The sequence below is a fragment of the Apium graveolens genome, chromosome 8 (genome assembly GCF_009905375.1).
Source record: "Apium graveolens cultivar Ventura chromosome 8, ASM990537v1, whole genome shotgun sequence".
NCBI classification, from domain to species: Eukaryota; Viridiplantae; Streptophyta; class Magnoliopsida; order Apiales; family Apiaceae; genus Apium; species Apium graveolens.
The window spans coordinates 9,018,305-9,032,640 of record NC_133654.1 but is presented as its reverse complement, the minus strand read 5'-3'; the positions used below and the strand labels follow the sequence as shown (position 1 = coordinate 9,032,640).

Here is a 14,336-nt window from a genome sequence, read left to right as displayed (position 1 = left end):
CTCACATTTATATGTTTAGATCTTGAATGTAATACGGGATATTTGCTAACGTCAATAGCACTCATATTATCACATAAGATTGAGATCACATCAAATTTTATATTATAGTCAGCTAGTGTTTGCTTCATCCACAGTATTTGAGCACAACACTTTGCAGCTGCTATATATTCAGCCTCGGTTGTTGAGATAGATACGGAATTTTGTTTCTTTGAAAACCAAGAAACTAAACATCCACCGAGAAACTGACAAGTACCACTAGTACTTTTCCTGTCAACTAAATGCCCGACATAGTCTGAATTAGAAAAACATACTAAGTCAAATGGTATTCCCTTTGGATACCAAAGACCAACATCAGTGGTTCCTTTAAGATATCTCAATATCCTTTTTACCGTAGATAAATGAGATTCTTTTGGTGCTACTTGAAACCTAGCACACTTACAAACACTATATTGAATATCGGGACGACTTGCAGTTATATAGAGCAAGCTACCGATCATTCCTCGATATTTCTTTGTATCTGCGGGAATTCCTTCTGGATATTCCGTTAATTTATCAGATGTAGACATAGGAGTAGAGATGGGTTTGACATTATCCATTTCGAATTTTTTCAACATCCCTTTACAATACATGGATTGAGTGATATGGATGCCTTCATCAGATTGCCTTATTTGCAATCCCAAAAAGAATTTTAATTCTCCCATCATACTCATCAAAGTTTTTACTCATATTTTTAGAGAATTCTTTACATAGTGCATCATTTGTTGAACCAAATATGATATCATCTACGTATATTTTTACGAGCAATATATCATCCTTTTCTTTCCTCGTAAATAAGGTTTTATCTATCGTTCCCATTTTAAATTTATTGTCTAGAAGGAACTTACTCAACCTTTCATACCATGCTCTTGGGGCTTGTTTTAAGCCATATAGAGCTTTATATAATTTAAAGACATAGTTGGGATGTGTTGCATCTTCAAATCCAGGAGGTTGTTTCACATAAACTTCCTCTTCCAAAATCCCGTTTAAGAATGAAGATTTCATATCCATTTGATAGACTTTAAATTTTTTATGATAAGTATAAGCCAATAGCATATTAATTGATTCAATTCTTGCTACCGGTGTATTTGTTTCATCAAAGTCAATGCCTTCAATTTGGGTATATCCTTGTGCGACTAATCTTACTTTATATCAAACTACCGTTCCATTTTCGTCTAATTTATTTCGAAATACCCACTTTGTACCAATTACGGAAGTGTCACGAGGCTTAGGGACAAGTTCCCACACTTTACTACAAGAAAATTGGAGCAATTCATCTTGTATAGCAGAAATCCAATCCTCGTCTAATAAAGCCTCTTTCGCGGTCTTAGGTTGTATTTGAGATAGAAAGCTAAGATGATTCACAATGTTTTGAACTTGTGCCCGCATTGGAACTCCCTTATTTAAGTCTCCAAGCACATTATCCAGTGGATGACTTTTTATAGTGGGAATTTCTTGAGGAAGTTCATCTTCCTCTTCGTCCAATTCTAATGGATTTTTATGTACGGGAGTCCCGAGATCCATAATTTCGAATTGTCGAATGACCTTTTCAATATCATCTTGTTCAACATTTTCTTGGTCAGCAAGATCTTTATATTTCGCCGGTGGTTTAATTTCATCAAAAGCGACATTCATAGATTCTTCAACCACAAGCGATTTAAGGTTAAACACTCGGTAAGCTTTACTATAGTTTGAGTATCCAAGAAATATACCTTTGTTTGATTTAGGATCAAACTTTGTAAGGTACTCTTTTGAATTTAATATGAAGCATTTGCTTCCGAATACTTGAAAGTAGCTTAGTTTCGGAGTTTTGCCAAAATATAGCTCATAAAGAGTCTTTTGTTTTATAGGTCGCAGCTAAACCCGATTAAGAATATGGCAAGTGGTTGACATAGCCTCGTCCCAAAAATATTTAAGTCAGCAATATTCATTTAGCATTGTGCTAGCCATTTTTTGAAGTTTTCTATTTTTCCGTTCAACTACTACGTTGGATTGAGGAGTGTATGGAGCGGAAAAATTATGTGTGATGCCATGTTCATCACAAAAGTTGGTGAAACTAGAATTCTCAAATTCTTTACAAAGATCAGTTCTTATATAGACAATGGTTTTATTTTGTTGATTTCGAATCCTTTTACATAAAGATGAGAATGATTTAAAAGCATCACTTTTGGCTTTGAGAAATTCAGTCCATGTAAATCGTAAATAATCATCCACAACTACCAACGTATATGAGCAACCTCCGAGACTTTGTATTGGAACCGGACCAATAAGATCCATATGTAGTAGCTCGAGAGGTCTCGAGGTAGATACCATAAACTTTGCTTTCTGAGAAGCTCGAATTTGTTTACCAATTTCGCAAGCTTCAGAAGTATGATCTTTATGATAGTTTAGTTTGGTATACCTCGGACATGGTCTTTAGTTGATATATTTTTTATCAACTTCATGTTGGCATGTCGTAATCCTCGATGCCATAGCCATGGATCATCATTTATAGTGATTAGGCACACGTTCACTTGCTTGCTCATGTCACATGTATAAACATTTTTAATTCTGGGACAAGTAAGAACCAACTTTCCAAATTTATCTAATATAGAATAATGAGTAGTGTAGAAAATTACCTTGTAAACATTTTCGCATAATTGACTAATGGAGAGAAAATTGTACTTTAACCGATGACCAATTAAATGTCGGAAATTTTAACTTTCCCATTTCTGATATCTCCGATGCCGAAAATGTTTCCTTTACTACTATCACCAAATGTTACGCTCTCCGCGGTAACCTTTTTAATGTTGTTCAAGAGTGACTTATTACCGGTCATAGGTCTTGAACATCTACTATCAAGGTACCATATATCTTGTTTCGCGGCAAGACAAACCTCTTGATTTGAAGAGGAGATTTATGTTGAGGTAGTTTCATCTCTGAGAGCCATTAAGCATAGATTTACCACTTGTTCACTATCTTCCGGAGCTGCTTTATCTTCACTTAGATCCCAACCATTTTCGGCCACGAGACTTCGTCCCTTTGAAAGTTCGGGACATTCTCTTTTATAATGATCGGGTTATTTACACTCGAAACACACATCTTGTGTTTCTTCCGGAGATGGATCTTTAAGTTTTGGAGGAGTGTAAACAGGATGGTTTGTAGAGGCATTGGCATTACTATAGGTATTTATATTTTGATTGCCTTTGGCTTTATTGTAGCTCGTTGACGGATAATTACTCTTATAGTTGGAAGAATAATTTTGTGAGTAATTTGGCCGTCCGTTAGAGTTAAACACTCTTTGTTGATTATTTGATTTTATGAAGCCTTTTCCATATCTTTGTGCTTTGCTTTGAAGCACACGAAAAAGTTGTCTCGTTAGCAGAGCAATTTCACTCTCATCGAGATTTTGGAGTTCCTCATTTAACTCTTGATCATTTTCATCTTGATCAATTAATATGGCCTTTAGGGCCATATTTTTCTTTTTATCCTCCACTTATGGAGCAACCTTTTCTGGAATATTATCTTCTTCGTAAGCACGAAGATTTCCGAATAGGTTATCAATCTTATACTCATTTAAGTTGTGCATCTCCTTTATAGTAGTGACTTTAACCTTCCAACTAGGAGGTAGTGATTTGAGCACTCTTCTATTATTTTCATTTTAAGTATAATTCTTTCCAAGTTCAGATAACTCATCGATAATATGAGTAAATCCTGTTTCCATATCGATGATATTTTCTCCTTTTTGGAGTTTAAAGTTCTCATTTTCTTGGATCAATGTATCCATTTGATAATCTTTTATATCAGTGGTTCCTTCATAGGTTACCACTAGTTTGTTCTATATTTCTTGTGCCGACTTGCAATTATTTACTCTTTTATATTCTTTTTCTGCAAGTGCACTTGTGAGAACCATTTCCGCCTTGGAGGCTATATTCATTGTGGCTTCTTCATCTAAGTTGTATTCACTAACCTTCTTTTCAATGATGATGTCATCTATAGTTTTGGTAGGAATGCGAACACCGTCTTCGATAGCCATCCAAACTTTGACTCCTTAAAATCTAGCATAAATGTGAAAACTTGTTTTCCATGTTGCAAAGTTGGTGCCATCAAATAGAGGAGGTCGTGAGCTAGATAGACCTTCACGACATCCAACATGTTTAATATACGCCATTCCGGATCACTTTTTGTTGTGCCTGTAAATCTGTAAATCACTTAACAAACACGTTAAAAAGCACTGCTCTGATACCAATTGTAAGGTCCCGTAAGAGGGCTATTTTAAGCTAGAAGGGGGGTTGAATAGCTTAATTATCAATTTAAAAATTGTTATGGCATTTTAAAATAAATGATCCCTTTTTAAAAGTTTACCGAGTGGTTATGCAGTTTATATGTGCGGAAGAATAAAGTGCAAAGAAAGAAAATACCACATGGTTATTTTATCCTGGTTCGCGGTGGCGCAAACTCTAATAGATTCGCTCACCCATACTCCAGTCCCCGAGCTCCTCTCCCGGACTCTTCCCTTATAATAAACTCGCTCCTTTATTAGGCAGAGAAGCCTTTACACCCTTTACATATATTTGTCTTGGTGCATAACACAAGGGTCACCACCTCAAAATAATTGTATTACCTACATGACTTATCTTAGACAATAACTGCCCGCTATTTCTTCAAAGTTGTTGTAGAGCCTTTGTGTGGACTTGGCATCCTTAGCTTTTGTCGGTCTTGGATCAAAGTGATCCGGTCTTGGGTCTTTCCTCTTCTTCACGGTACGAAGACTACTAACTCCCCGTTAGTACATCTAGGACTCGGGTCTTAGAACGAAAATCACCTCACGTCACTTCACCTCACTACAAAACTAATAAGACAATCTACGAAACAAACCAAGTATAGAAAATATGGTTTGAACTAGTATGTTACCGTACTAGCCCACAAATAGTATAATATTTAAATAAGAATATTAAAACTAAATAAGAATACTTGACGTAAAATTATAAATGGTAGTCCAAGTATTTTTATAATTACTCCTTTATAGATTTAAAATAAAGTTGTGGAGTAATATGAGAAGTCTTTTATATAAAGCACTTATAGCTTTATGACTTCTTTAGTATTCTTCTTCTTTCGATTACGTATTTATAAACTGAAAAAATACTTTAGTTACAATATCAGAATTGTAACTTATCCTTTACGCTCGTAGGCTTAAGGATTTTAGTATACTAATGTTTTGACACTTATGTGGTCAAAGTATACTTTTAACTTCAAGCACTTGTATAAGTTTTATGATTCTTAGCCAAGATCCAAATAAAAGAAGTGCAAGTCATTGGCGTAAGATCGTGCTTTTGAAGTTTAGATGAATAATTATGAGTAGTTTATATATATCGAATAAGAACCCCACGAAACACTAAAAGATGTTAGAAGGGGCTTATATGATATGTCTCGTAATTGTTTATATACACAAAATGTGTTATCCAAGATCCAATTAAAGAGCGTGAAATTAATTGGCTAACTCGTGGATTTGATTCGTCTTTAAATAACAGATGATTACGAAGTATTTATAGATCGAGTTATAATCGCCCGGAATACTAAAGACGTTCGAAGGGATTAAACTATGCTTCGTAATAGTTTATGTGCACGATATTTGTTAGCCAATATCGAATTAAAGAGTGTGAAAGTAATTGCCTAACTCGTGAACTTAATCCGTTTTGATATTTGACAAATTACGAAGAGTTTATAGATCGAGTTATAATCCCCCGGAACACTAAAGATGTTAGAAGGGCTTAAAGTTTGCTTCATAATTATTTATGTGCAGGAATATTTGTTAACCAAGATCCAATTAAAAAGTGTGAAAGTAATTGGCTAACTCGTGAACTTGTGTCAAATTTAAATCTCACTTTTGGATATTAAGTACTTATCGTTATAGATCTTCTTGATGAAATGATTTTTTGAAGATCGAGTACTTATTCGAATTCCGAGTTCGTATCTTGGTTCTCTTTACCCTTGAGAACTTTCTTTATAAGAGATCTTGTATTAGAGCTTAAGATGAAGTAGAGAAATTAAGTACAAAGCTCAAATAAAAGTAACTCAAATAAGAATCTAAAAGTCACCACTTTTGAGGAACGGTCGTAAAAGTTCGCCGGAAAAATTCACCGAAGGTTCGGCCGGATTTTGGAACTTTGGTCAAACTTGGGCAGCCCTTCGGGAGGCCGGAAAGTGGTAGTGGATGAGCTCACTTGGTGGGATAAAGCTTGGTTGGGTGAAGCTAAACTAGGGTTTCAATAACCTTTTATATATGTAAGTATATAGAAGAGAGAGAAGGTTTTTGAGAAGAAGTGTGTGTATAGAATTTGAAAGAGATCAAGAGAAATACTTCTTGAAAAAATCCCAGCAACTTTGTGGCTCTTTAGCTTGAAGAAAATGGGTTGGGGTGGGGGTTTATTTATAGCAGAAGTTGGGCGGATTGAATGGTGGAGATTTGAGGAAAATGGATGGTGGATGGTGTATGTCACATGGATTGATGACTTGGAAAGTAGGTTTTGTTTCTTTGACATAGCCATATAAGACAAACAACTTTATGGGTTCAAAATTTCAGCGGATATATTTAAATAAATATATATTTTTCTTTTTCTTTTAATCATTATTTAATCACTTAATTTAAGGATTAAACACCATTAATTATGACCACCTTAAAAACTCCTAAATAAATACCATAAAAAATATTAAAAATACTTAAATAATATAAAATGATGTTCTGCAAGTTTTGGTCAACTTTACTCAATGGTAACTAGGTCAAATGTGGTCAACTGTGGGACCAACTACCTCGATTTTTGTGCCCGGACAAAAATTCTCTGAATACTACGAAATTTTTTCCATACTTAGAAAATACCATTTAAATGATCTATAACAAATTCAAGTCATTCTAGCATCTGGAAGTATTTTATCTAAAATAAAATGGTTTTGTCAGCCTTTTCTTCCGAGTAAAAATACCATTGGTCTTGAAATGAAGGAGATGGATCTTTTGACCAAGGTTTTGACTTGAATAAATACTTAATATATATTTCCTAATATATAAAATATATTTGGATGATAGGTAATGTGTTTTAGTTTTCTTGAATAACTTTCTCCGAAAAATGCTGACTTTATGAACCGGGAGAAAAATACTGTAAGTATACATAATTGATTTGCAGAACTGGATATTGATATTCCAACAATGAATATTTATAAACTTTGAATAAAAACTCTTTTGATATATGTAGAGATATATTTTGGAGCGAAGAGTTAAATAATTTTGATATAGCACGAGATCTCTAAAGAATATTTCTGATATATTCCTTATTCGAGCTTGTTGTCATATCTCTGTTGCAACACAGATCTAAGAAATATCATATCTTGATGTTTCTTCTTTGATCATATTGCCTTAGAGATATATTCCATAAAGATATAGTTTTGATATTTTACAAAATTGGAATATCTCTTTTATCTATTTAAAAGATATGATTTTGCTAGTTTGACTTTTTGACTTTGATTTGGATCAATTAAATTCATGTCCTAATGGAGAGGATCTATGTTCTTAATTTTATGTTTAATCATACAAATACCAAAATAAATAATATATCAAAGATATCCTTTCACAAAGGTGCGTAGCACTCTCCTCGTGTGAGGACGAGTTTATGGCTGTTACGGCTGCTACACAAGGTATTTGGCTGCAGAACTTGTTGAAACACGTAGTCAATGTAGTTCCAGATTCTATTGAAATCTTCTTGGAAAACAAGTCCGTAATCGACCTAACCAAGAATCCAATCATCAATGGAAGGAGAAATTATATCGATATGAGGTTTTACTTCATAAGGGATTGTGTGGAACGCGAAGACATTGTGGTGAGGTATGTAAAGAACGAGAAGCAAAGAGCCGATATATTAACTAAGCCATTGACTGCTGCAAAATTTGAAGAGATGCGTATGCTTCTGGGCGTCAAGAATCTAGTCAAGTTCAGATAAAGGGAGGGAAAATCTATAATTTCTGTGAGTTGATGCTAATGATAATATTACTAACGTTAATGAATATGTTATTTTTATTATTCCATGTATTCTTTTCTTTTATTTCATTATCAAAAACTATGACGACTTTATGGTTGGGACTATGAGAGGCTATGTGAATAAAACCTTGGTATTTAAAACACTTTATTGAGGCTTCTGTGACACTTCTTCGACTAGCTCTAGATGTAGGTATTATTTTTTTTGGATATTTTATAAGCTAATACCTTTTACTCCAGAGGAGATTTTCTTGAGACACTTCAATAATTTGAACCAAAAGCTTGGTTTGAGAACTCATAATTGCATACCTTTGTCTTGTGTTGTTTGTGCATCTTGAAAGAACGCTTAAAAACATCTTAGTAAGTCCAGAAATATTGCAAAGTGAGTGTTTTTTCTTCATTCCATCTGTAAATTGAGCAATGGTTGTTCCTCTCTCTTAGTATCACCTCGCTATAAATCACGATATTTTCAAATTATGTCATCTAATCTTTCAATAACAGATTTTCTTGTATAGATTTATGAAATTAAAGAAAAGCATCTTGCTTGTACCATCTTATGGCTTTAATTCAAGTTTCAACTAATTAAAAAAATTATTCATGTATTGAGATACAAACACATATTTGTAGCACATTATTACTTAATAACAATCAAATTATTGTTTATTATATAATTAATTAATCCTCAATTATATTTTTTCCTTGCATTGTTTAAATTGTACATCAAAACATTTTTTTTATAAACATACTCTCTTTGTTTCAAGTACCCTGGGTCAGGAGTTCGATTACACGTGTGTGCGTGTCTAATTATTTCGCAACAAAATTATGCTATCATTTATAATATTTTTTATGTACCCCGAATATTATATACTCTATATTTAATCCTTAGCACGTGCTACTGTACATGTTATGTTGCACTTGGATGAGATGTAAAAGTAATTTTTATTACTTTGCATTTAGATATGACAATAAAAATTGTTACCTATGTTACATGTTATAAATTATAGATATAGACATTATTTTTTGAATACGTGTGTAACATGGGATATATATAACAATTATGACCCTCGATAAACAAGAACCAAAAACCATCCAAACAATTGACACCGTTGTTAGTGGACCGTTTAACATGAAATTGAATTTTTTTTAGAGTAATTGGCAGTTTATACACCGGTAGAACTCTACATATCACTTTACTTTAATTATATTTTAGAGTTCATATTTTTAGGTTTGAAATTTTTATTACAATTTTATTTTTTAAAAAAAATTCAGTTAGTTCGGTCCAAAACCGGACCAAACCGAATTATTTCGGTTCGGTCCGGTCCATAATACAATTTCGGTCCGGTTTGGTCCAAGAAAAAGTGATAATTCGGTTTTTCAGTCTATTCGGTTCGGTCCGGTTTTGGACCGCACCGACCGAATGCTCAGCCCCATTTGCAAATAACAAGCAAAAGTTATCTGTAATATCAAATTTCGTGAAAAATGCCCGAAAATCAAACCCCCAATTCGAAATAAGAATCATATATGGAGTTTAATTTTTTATTTTAGCGAATATGGATCGGCCTATTAAATATTCGCTCCATTTATAATTGGATTTTTTTTATTGGATCGAATCCTGGATCGAATATTTAATATGCCGATCCGTATCCGCTAAAATAAAAATTAAACTCGATTCTAGGATTCTTTTTCCGAATTAGGAGTTTAATTTCCGGGAATTTTTTATTAAATTCGATATTACAGATATCTTTTGCTTGTTATTTGCAACCGATTCATGTATTTATTTGTTGGTTTGGACCGGGAAATCTAAGGATTCGGCGATTTGTTCTTGGAGACCCTAAATATCCGATTTTACTCATGATATAAAAGTTAAAAACGTTCAAGGGGTGCAAAATAAAGCGAAATTCAAAGTTTAAGGTGCAACTTGCAAGGAAACATAATATAGACCCGAATTGAAAAAACGCCCAAAGAAATGGGTTACAAAGTGCCAATTACTCTTATTTTCTTATGTTTTAATTAGTAATTTACTGAAATACCCCCGCTTCCGTTAAAGTTAACGGTCATCTTGGATGGAAAGTCGTTAGTGGGGTGCAAATAGAAGCGAAATTAATTTTATGGGGTGCATGTTGACAGAGAAAATAATCTAGACCCAAATCGCAAAAATGAAAATAAAAGTGGGTTACAAACTGCCAATTACTCTTTTTTTAAGTATAAATAATAACATTATGAACATTGTTTAAAGTATAAACAATTTTTGTAAAGTATAGCATGCCAAATGAAAACCAAATGGGAGAAATTGATCTCAAGTAAACTGTTCACCGCATAAAATTCCTACCAGTCCACCCATATGCAAAATGGTCTCTAGAAATACACCCATATACGTCTTAAATTTACTCGGTAAATTTACTCTAATTAACCATGAAATGTAGATCTATTAATGCTTGAAATTTGGTCTAAATGATCTACAATTACTAATTTTATATAGAAATTGTTTCTTCTTAATTAGGTATATTAATTTGTAAAGAAATATAGCATGAAATATAAATCATTAAATTTTAGACAATTGAGTTATATATGCTCTAATATTTGTCATAATAAAAAGATGATAAGACGTGCAAATTTAATTTTATTACTGCCTGAATATATTCTCACCCATGATAGAGGGGGTATTAGATTATTAAGGTTTCTGCAAAACAGAAATATACTTAGCATCCTAATGGATTCTATGGTCAATACTACATTTGTAGACCCATGTACATGATCTAGACTAACTCAGGCATAAACCAAAACATTCTGGACAACAATGATACAGATATTTGTTACAAAACAATACATTATTAAAATCATCAAACTCTCATAGTCATATCATTATCCATAGTACAAACAGGCCTTAGCACACAGTTGACAATTGTAAAGAAAACCTTCAGGAGCATACTAGCCCACTCAAACTGCATCTTCAAGGATCTCCATAGCCATGCTACTTAGCAGCCGTAGACCTTTGGCGAAAACATGAAAATTTCTAAATTAATACTTGCCATTTAATGCAAAATATCATTGTCCAACAGGAGATGCAAGGAAAAACCTAAGCCACATGTAACAGAAGCTGGAAACAGTACACATATCTATGATGAAAGGACTACTATACAGCTCAGCCTTAAATATACTTTTTATGCAATGATTTTGTAAAATACCCCCAGTTAAAAAGAAATGCAAACAGATTATAAATATGTCAAGAAGATTATTAGGAAGGTTTTGGAGGTTTTGGCAAGAGCGGAAACAATTTCTCAATAACAGGCATGGCTCTTATATTATATTTGTTTAGGAAGTTTTGGCATTAGCTGAAACACTTGCTCAAGAACAGGCATGACTCTGATATTATATTTCAGACATTGTATTTCTTGTTTTTCTTTCAGAGAGAGCCAAAGCCTAACTTCTGATATGGGAATTACTTCCCATCTTAAAATTTAATTATTGTCTTTTAAACTGTTTTCCTTGTATTTTACCATATATATGTAATAACAAAATTCAAACAACATAAATTTGCATTTAAATTTCACATAGAAGATTAAGCAGCATTACCTTCATCACTTTCGTCATCTTCAGCCACCTTTTTCTCTCGAATAAGTTGATTCTCTTCAGCACTTGTACCACCGTCAAGATGAACAAGACTCTCAATATAAGCAACTGACTCATAGTATTGAGGCAGACCCCTAATTCTGAATTCCTCTCGTACTTTCTTCCTTGACAAGATCGTACCACAAAAACTTTTCTTGGCTTGCCAAAAGTAAATGATTGCCGCTCTTCGAAAATGCCAATGGCTGGTAAACTGTAGATGGTCTATTAAACGAAACTAACTTGGTCCAAGTATCCTCTTCTCCATCCCTTTGCAGTAACCATATGTCTCCCATTTCCGCCAACTCGTCATCACATTCTGGATGATAAACATAACACTGAACACAAAGAAAACCTTCCATGGACCCAATATAACTGTCAACATTGCAACTTGTATCATCATACGCAGGTAGTGCTGGTACCACTCTATATACTTCGGTTGCAAGCTCAAAGGCAGCAATATATTTTCCGTGATTTGACTCAACAGTTTCTTCAGAACACATCCAAAACAAAGCACCATTAGCAAAAGTAGCAGGTAATCGTCCACAATTTACTGAATAAGGAAAATTCCCAATTCTTCTCCATGAATTTGATTTTAAACTATAAACATGAACTTCCTTATCATTCTGCGCACCATTAGATCGAGTACTACGATACCACTGAACAGTCATTACAACTTTATAATCGTCATTAATATGATCGTACCCAAACCCCAGATTATTATATGTATGATTATAAAAAGAACCTTGAGGAATACTAACACGAGGAAGAATCACATCAATATATGTGCGAATTGCTGGATTCCAAAATGTGATTTCCTTAATACATTGATCATAAAATAAAACAACACCGTTACACATACCAATTAATCGAGTAGAAGAATTATAACGCCCCCCTGGACATTTTGGTTCAAAAGGACGAAGATGGGGAAGATTAAGAGTGAAAACAGTAGAGATAGAAATGAGTGTTTTTAGGTAATAAGGACAAAAAGAAATTATGTTTACGGCTGTTTGCAACTAGTGTTTTTTATTGTTGGGTATAGTTCATAGTATCACCCAAAAAGTCCAAAAATATCACAAAATATGGTCATTTCTATTACTCAAAAATCAAATTTTAAAAACATTTTTAAAAACTACAATTATACATTACACTTTTTTTTGAAAAAAATTATACATTACACTTTATTTAAATTAAAATATTAGTTTTAAAGAAATAAAAAAAATCATAAAAACCCATGTTAATAAGGGTAAATATATTGTGAATGCGTGTAGTATTAACAAATGACTTGAAAATCAGAGAAAATATTACTTTTACGAATAAGTGACAAGCAAGTGATTTTGTCATATTTTTCGATAATAGTAAGGATCATTTTTAAAATTTCTATATTTTTATTGTTTCTTTTTGTTCATTGATTTGTGAAATTAAAAATACTTTTTCAAATCACACTTATTTTATATCTTAAAATCATTCAAATATCGGGGGGATAATTGAGTACAAGAGCCAATATCTATATTGGAATTAAATATTTAGATAATTTCATAGAAAAATTATATATTTATAAAATATTTATATAAAATGTTAATAAAGTAATTATCTACTTACGTAAGATATTACATAATATAAAGAGTTTTTTTATCCGTTCTAAACAAAAAAGACATCCCTAGGATATGTATATACTATACTAGAAGTACTAAAAGATGTTTATAATAATTCATTCTTTAAAATTTACTAGTTTAGAAGGAAGCACAGTGTCTTTATGATTTAGTAGCTTTAATTTCATATTAACTCAATTAAATATTATATTTTAGTCTGCATGAATATTATTTATTATATTTGTTAAATATCAATTAGATGACTCATTACCGTTAAATGACTCAAGTTGGTCACTGGTTATAAATTTGACTCATAATAATCACTGATTAGGCCCTTTAGAGTCAAACTAAAAATTAGTCAATATTAACGTTAAACTTTAGCACGACCATTAGTGGTTGTGTTTGTGAAGAAATTATACACCGTCTGGAGTCCGTGGTTTTAGTAATATATGTAGATATGTGTTTGCAATATAAAACGAGATAAAAATAAAGTATTCAAGTTGATCTTATTCTTCCAAAAGAGTACAACACATATTAAATAATATTACCAAAGAGAACACCACTTATTTAAGCTAAAAATAAGGAATTAAGTACTGAATGAATCCTGAATAAACTCTAGTACTCCACCTAGCCTAAGCTTATTCAAAACACTCCTACAAAATCTCATGAAGATTATAAACCCTAACAAACTGGTATACCACATTCAGAGGACTCAGACAAGACTTAAAACATAACACAAGTTTTCATTAAATCCAACAGATACCCCCTTAATCTAAACTCGTTTCTTCAGGTTCTTCACACCAGGAGACTGACGCATTCGCTCAAACTTGACAATTGAAAATGCTTCTGTGATAATGTATATTGATATGCTTAGAGCTCCCATGGAAAACAGGATTTTAGCTAAGTCAATAGCTGATTTGTTGTCGATACAACACCACTGGTCCAACATAAGTATGAGTAACTTCACCTCGATAGCGCAACACACTTTTGTTTCTGCGAGACCCAAATTATCACACTCATATTCATGTAGAATAATATCCCATCTGAGAACCCTGTTAAAATATTCTTTCCACTTTCCTTTGAATAACTCAAATCATAAC

At 32.8% G+C, this 14,336-nt stretch overlaps 1 long non-coding RNA gene across 1 annotated transcript; it reads right to left on the bottom strand.

Annotated features, from left to right (window-relative positions):
* Positions 1-10,645: 10,645 nt before the first annotated feature.
* LOC141676535 (uncharacterized) lies at positions 10,646-11,975 on the bottom strand. Its single transcript, XR_012557069.1, has 2 exons — positions 11,612-11,975; positions 10,646-11,028 (listed from the first exon to the last, which is right to left on the bottom strand). It is a non-coding gene; the product is annotated as an uncharacterized LOC141676535 (long non-coding RNA).
* Positions 11,976-14,336: the final 2,361 nt, after the last annotated feature.